This window comes from Mustela putorius, unplaced genomic scaffold (assembly GCF_011764305.1).
Source record: "Mustela putorius furo isolate JIRA1106 unplaced genomic scaffold, ASM1176430v1.1 tig00000056_pilon_pilon_pilon, whole genome shotgun sequence".
NCBI lineage: Eukaryota > Metazoa > Chordata > Mammalia > Carnivora > Mustelidae > Mustela > Mustela putorius.
The window spans coordinates 7,577,235-7,584,862 of record NW_025421263.1 but is presented as its reverse complement, the minus strand read 5'-3'; positions in this window follow the sequence as shown (position 1 = coordinate 7,584,862).

Genomic DNA, 7,628 nt, shown 5'->3' with positions numbered 1-7,628 from the left:
TTGTTTTATTCTTGATTTTAATTAAAATGCTCTTAATGTTTCCCAATTAAGCATGATTTAACTAACTGAAATGTCTTATGTTACTGAGAATACCAATAATTATGTTAGTTCTCTTATGACTTTTCATTATGTATGGAAATTACTGTATGATTTTTCTTCATTGGTTCCTTAATTAATATGCAAATTTATATAACTAGAGTAACATTTAACCATCCTTGCATTTTTAGAATTAATAATACTTCTTATGCTGCATCATTAATTTTAATGTGCCTTGGATTCTTTTATCTATTTTTTTTATTCATAATCATTAAATAAGAATGATTTCTACTTTGTTTTGCTTTTCTGCTACTGTTTTTGGGTTCTGGGTCTATACTATGATCATGTTCTAAAGAATATTTGAGTTCTTTTCATTCTTTTCTCTGTTTTTGTGAGTAGTATGAATTTCTCTGTAATTATTTTTTCCTTACAGGTTTAGTAGAAATCCCTGTGAAACTTTTTGAGCCTTTCTTTAATCTTTGGAAAGAATAACTTTATAGTGACATCTTCTAGAGTAACTGGTTTGGTAATATTATGTACTATTTTGGGGTTGAATTTTAATATATGTGTTCCCAGAAAACAATTTACTTCATACAAGTTCTTATTGTCATTAAACAGAGTAATGAACAAAACATTTTCTCATAGGGTGCCTGGGTGGCTCAGTGGGTTAAGCCGCTGCCTTCGGCTCAGGTCATGATCTCAGGGTCCTGGGATCGAGTCCCGCATCGGGCTCTCTGCTCAGCAGGGAGCCTGCTTCCTCCTCTCTCTGCCTGCCTCTCTGCCTACTTGTGACCTCTGTCAAATAAATAAATAAAATCTTTAAAAAAAAAAAAAAACATTTTCTCATAATTCTTTTTGTGTTTTTTCTATTCATGGTTATTTGCATAAAAACATTTCAATATTTTGTATTTGTGCTTTTACTCTTTTGTTTTTAATGAGGTTATTAATGGTTTATTTTTTTATATTTTAAGTGAAGATAATTCTTAGATTTATTTTTTGTTCTATTAATTTAATGATTTTTAACCTATTAAAGTTTTTTTTTAAGATTTATTTATTTATTTTAGAGAGAGTGAGAGTGAGTGAGCATGCACGTAAATTGGAGAAGGGGCAGAGTGAGAGAATCTTCAAGCAGACTCCCTGCTGAGCAGGGAGCCTGATGTGAGCTCAGTCCCACCACCCATGAGAGCATGATCTGAGCTGAAACGAAGTCAGTCATTTATCTGACCGAGTCAACCCAGATGACCCTTAAAGTCTGTTTATATTTCATTCCTTCTATTTATTTTTCATAGGTTTTTAAATAATTTCTCAAGATAAATGTTTTATTCATTCATTTTATTATTTTATATGTTAATGTGATATTTGAAACTATGGATTTTCCTCTGACAGTGCTATAGTTCTATTACGTATGTTTGTTCAAAGTTTTGCTACTCCAGTGTGAACTTGCTTTTCTTTCAGAAGTTATTTCCTTATGCCAAACACACTTTTAATACTTGATCTTACTGGGCCAAGTTAATCTTAAAGGAAGTTAGCTACTTTGGAGTAGCTCTGTTTAATTACTAAGCAAAAATCTATCTATATAACATGATAGGGTACTGAGTACATACGTGGGAAATATATTTTTTTCCCATCTGAAAGAATGAAGCATTTTTATTGCATGGAGTAGCAATAATAAAAAAATGAATACATGAAGGTTTTAAGTTTGAATCATTAATATTCTCTTTTGCTTAGCTGGTTTGTATATCCTAGACTGAGAATAATGACTTCTATTCTAACTAACCTCTTAGTAATTTGAAAAATACAGCTGGCTTGCTCCTGTTCTAGTTTACATGTAACCACAAGCTTGAGAATGACGTAACCTGCTGTGGTATAACAAAGAACTTCACAGTGCCTGAAGGCTGAATATGTCTATGGATGGATTCATAAAAAGTAGTTAAATTGAGTTTTATGGGAATTCTGAGAATAAGCCCATTTTTCATGATACACAGTTACTTTATTTACCTTGGTAATGGCCTGAGGATCTAGAAATTAGAAGGGATTTAAAATTTTTTCTCCCTTGCAAAATTAGTTGGGTAGCTTATTTAGTGATTTGGTTATGTATAGGTTTAACATTAGAACAGAAAGTTAGAGGGATAAAAGGATAAATGATAACTCTTTGAGTGAAAGTTATTATATTGGTATTTCCACATTCCGTGCCATTGAGAGTGTGACAAGATTGTGTTGACCTATGCTTTCCCACCTTTTCTCATACTCCTCTTTTTGTCCACGCGTGACCCTAATATGAGAAGCTACATAGTAATAATAATTTATAATGATAGAGCTAATGTACTGAATAGTTATTATTTCCTAGTGTTGTTTTAGTTTTTTCATATTTATAATTCACTTAATCCTCACAAAAAACCCATGAAGTAGGTATTATTGTGGTGAGCATCCCAAAGTTGTTCAGTTCCTAATCCTTAGAATCTGTGAATATGTTATATTATAGTCCATGGCAAGGGAAAGGGTTTCAGATGGAGTTAAGGATATTAATCAGCTCTTAAAATATGGAGCTCATCCTGCAATATCTAAGTGGGGCCAATGTAATCATAAGCGTTCTTTAAATGTGGAAGAGGGAGACAGAAGGTCAGAGTCAGAGAGAGATTTAAAGAAGCTCTGTTGCACATGTTGAAGATAGAGGAAGAGGTAAGGAAGGAAGAGGTAAGTCAAGGAAGACAGGCATCTTCTAGAAGCTGTTAAAATCAAGTAAACATATTTTTCTCTTAAGCTACAGGAAGGACACAGCCTTCCTGACAGCTTAATTTTAGCCCAGGGAGATCCATTTTGAACTTCTGAACTCTAGAACTGTATAATAATACATTTGTGTTACGATAGGCCATTGAGCTCATGGTAATTTATTCCAGCAACAATGGGAAACTAATGTAATTATCATACTTATTTGGCAATGATAGGATAAGAAAAAAAAGTTAGATAACTTTATTTTTGTTTTTGTAAAGCCCAAGTTTATCAACAGTATAATTTACCAATAGCACAATTTGCCCTTTTTTATTGTACAATTTTATGAGTTTTGATAAATACATGTAGGCATGAAACCAAAACCACGGTGAAGGTATAAAACATTTCTATCACTTTAATAAATTCTTATGCCTCCTTTGTAGTTAGAATGTCTTTCCACCTCAGCCAAGTTTCCAGAAACTGACCTTTTTGCCTCTATGATTTCTGTCTTTTGCAGATTGACATATCAATGAAATAATAGTTATGTGAATAGCTTGGCAATTCATGTCCACAAATAAGTATATAAAACAGGACAAAAAGGTCAAAACCAATCATGGAAAGGCACAGACATTATGCTGAGTGAAATAAGTCAAGTAGAAAATTGATCCAAGGCAGATAACAACTTAAGAAGTATTAATTCCTAAAAACTTGTGAGAGCTTTGGGTAAGGATAGCAGGAGTTCCTGGCCTTTTCCCTGGGACTGCTCACATTCTGAGTCCCTAGTTGGATAACAGGATCTAGATTCACAAGTTGTGGTTGGGTACAAAAACCTGTGGCTTTGCTGCCAAAGGAGACAGACTGAACCAATTCAGGATAGGAGGCAAAACCCTTGCTTTGTTGATTAACAGTGGTAATGATTTCAGTTGGGAATAGGCAGGAAAATTTTCCAATCAGTTATTTTATAGGGAGGTGAGGGAGCCATGGAAGTGCTGAGATAAGCCTTCCATGTGTCCACAGGCTGACTGGAAACCTATGCATATACATGAGAGATCTAAAGGTCGAGGGGGAAAAAAAGAAGGAGAAGAAAACCTAGGAAGACACAAAAACAGGCTGCAACATTGATTGCATTTCTCAAACCAATACAGATAAATCAGCAGAGGGTGGAAACTGCATGGTCAAGGTGTTTAAGCAAAACCTCAGTTTCAAACATTATCTAACCCCTTAGGCAAAAACAGGGTCATACCTAGGAAGCCAGGCTAAAAAAATCAACATAAGAATGAAAAACCTGAACGAAGACATAGACAACTTTGGAGCAGATAGATTCTGCAGTTTAAATACAGACAAGGACTTTTTAAAAGTCCAATAAACCCACAAAACAAAACAAAACACCGCCACTAGAGTAGATCATCTAAAAGAGAACTTTCAAAAAAAATATAAAGTGTGACTTATACTCAGTTACGGAAGCAGAAGATGTAAATAAAAAACTGACTCTGTATGGGTTCATCTGCTCAATTTAGCAGAGATTTAAATGCACCCATTATAAATACATTCACAGAAGTAAAGAAAATGCTATTCAAAGAATAAAAGTAAATTAGGATGACAATGAGTTAGTAAATAAGGAATGTTAGTAAAGAAGTGTAAACTATATAAAAGGAAATGAATTCTGGGGTGCCTGAGTGGTTCAGTGGGTTAAAGCCTCTGCCTTCAGCTTAGGTCATGGTCCTAGGGTCCTGGGATCGAGCCCCCCATTGGGTTCTCTGCTCAGCAGGGAGCCTGCTTCCCCCATCCCTTCTCTGTGCCTCCTTCTCTGCCTACTTGTGATATCTGTCTGTCAAATAAACAAATAAAATCTTAAAAAAAAGGAAATAAATTCTAAAGTTGAAAATTATAATTAGAACGAGGGGATCAACAACAGATTTGAAATGGCAGAAGAAAGAATCACTATCAATGTGAGAGTCACCATGAATTACAAGGAGATAGAGAAGAGAAGAGGAAAAAAAAAAGTTGAAAGAATAATAGCTAAAAACTTTCCAAATTTGGTGAAAAATAGAATGCCCTAGATCCCAGAAATTAGGAAACACAAAAAGAATAATACCTATACACACTGTCAGACTGTGAAAGCCAAAGGCATAAAAGAAAATCTTGAAAGCAGTAAAGTAAAAACGATTTGCAACAATACAATTAATAACTCATTTCTTATGGAAACAATGAAGACCAAAATGCAGTGTGGAATAAAATATGCTGAGTATTGATGAAGAAAAATAAAATAAATGAAAAATTAAATATTATATATATGTGTATGTATGTGTGTATATATTATATATTATATATAAAGCTAAAAATCATCAGAGAAAGTAATATGATAAACTAAAAATGTTATTCCAAAAGAAGGCAATGAAAGAGGAATGAGAAAGATAAGAGATACAGGAAAATAACACAGCAAAGTATAAATCCAGCCTTAATAATAATTATGTTAATATAAATAGACTAAAATCAAAGCCAGTGTTTTCAAATTGAATAAAAAACTAAGATTCGTTCCTATGCTTTCTACAAGACAAATACTTTATTTATATTCAAAGAAATAAATAGTTGAAGTAAAGGATGGAAAAAATGATATGCCTTTCAAACAGTAACTCGAAACAAACAAGTAGTTATACTAATATCAAAGTAGAGTTTAAGACAAGAAATATTACTAGAGACAGAAACAGACTTTTCTAATTAATAAAGTGGCCAATACACTGAAAGATTTAGTGACTGCACTTAAATAAATGTACTTAAACAGAGTCCCTAAATAAATGAAGCAAAGTCTTACATAATTGTAACAGAAATAGACAACTCAGTAATTATAGTTAGAGATTTCAGTACTTCTCTCACAGTAATTGACAAGGCAACTAGAAAAAAAAAAGCAGTAAGATTACAGAAGACTTGGCTAACTCTATCACCAGCTTGACTTGACATATTGAGAACTTTTCTTCTGAGAACAGCAGAATGCACCCACTCTTCAGTGCACAAGACCCATTGTTCAAGACAGACCTCATGCTAGGACATAAAACACGTTTTAATAATTTGAAATGGATTGAAGTCATATCAAATATATTCTCCAACCACAACAGAATTAAATTAGAAGTAAACAACAGAAAGAAGGCTGTGGTTAGAGGAAAAATCATAACATCGAGCACTCATAGTGGAAAGGAAGAAAGATTTAAAATCAATAATCTCAGCTTCCACCTTAGGATGCTAGAAAAACAGAGCACCAAATCCAGTGCCAATAAGAGGAAGATGAAAATAATAACATCAGAGTGGAAATCAATGAAAGAGAAAAGAGAAAACCATTAGAGAAAAATCAATGAAACTAAAACTTCTTTGTGAAGATCAACACAGTCAATAGTTATTTTGCTAGACTAATAAAAATAAAAGAGAGATAGAAGCTAGAGCAGAACTACAACATTAGATGTTGATTTTAAACTTACCTCTGTCAGATATAGATTGCAGATAGTGGAACTCTGAAGATAAATTTGGAAATCCAAGATTATAGACCACTAGTATCTCTCATTTTATTTGGAATACTAGGTCATGTTAGTCAGATATTTACTATAACACAATGACATGGAAGCAGTAGACAGAGAGGGCCTGCCATAATTCACAGCCTCCTTCAATGCCAAAGAACTTTAGAAGAACATCTAAATGTTCTCTAGGCCACTTAGAAAGGTTTGGAACCTAGCTAAGAAACGGTTAGCAAGAAGATTCTCTAGGATTTGATGAAGGACACAAGAAGAATATTTTTCCTTTGAGAAAGTTGAGTTTCTTCATCCATAAGATAGTGTTAATCACTATCTACTTGCACTTACTTCTACCAAACAATAAGGTTGTTTTAATACTTAAATGATACGAAGTATGTGAAAGGCATCTGTAAATGTTCATAAGCACTGTAAAATACTATTTATCTCTATTAATTGTTGTCCATTTTTAGTAGTGGGACTTTTTGTAATTTTTCTACTTAATTTTCCTCTAGTTTGTATATTTTTGTAAGCTTTTCAAACTATTACAGATATTTGCTGTTTTATAGATTTTTTTGTAAAAAACATAAGCTAAAGTCTTGTTCATGCTAAGTCCTATAAAATTTTGTTCTCTTATAAATTTCTTCTGGATGTAACACATGAGATTAAGTTTATCGCTTCCTGAATTTTTTTACTTGGTCTTTCCCCAGTTACTCGGATGCACTCTTCTTTATCTCTTTAAAATCTGCATTCAGAAAATTCATACTAAAATACAAATGTTTGCAAATAGCTTTAGGTGAGGGCTCCAATAGGTGTGTGGATAGGATGCGGAAAGGGATTGGTCTTATGAGACATCAAAGTTTCATATATTCTTTTTTTTTTTTTAAGATTTTATTTATTTATTTGACAGAGAGAAATCACAAGTAGATGGAGAGGCAGGCAGAGAGAGAGAGAGGGAAGCAGGCTCCCTGCTGAGCAGAGAGCCCGATGCGGGACTCGATCCCAGGACCCTGAGATCATGACCTGAACCGAAGGCAGCGGCTTAACCCACTGAGCCACCCAGGCGCCCAAGTTTCATATATTCTTTATCCAATCCCTAAATATTCTGATTCAGCAATCTGGTGGGACACTGGTATTTTTAAATAGAATATTTTAAAACCCTGAAACTTGCTTACAACCTCTGATCTGAGGGATAAAGCATTCTGGAATGTCATGAGTCAGTCAGCACATATGGAGGGTTAGAGAGGACATCCTGGCCTGTCTAGTATCCTTGAATCATATCACAGAGATAACTGCCTAGTGTTCTAAAACCAGTCAGCACATAGAGCCCTCTCGGATATCCAATGGGCTCTGATTTAACCTGTGGAGACTTTGTTACCAGTGTTA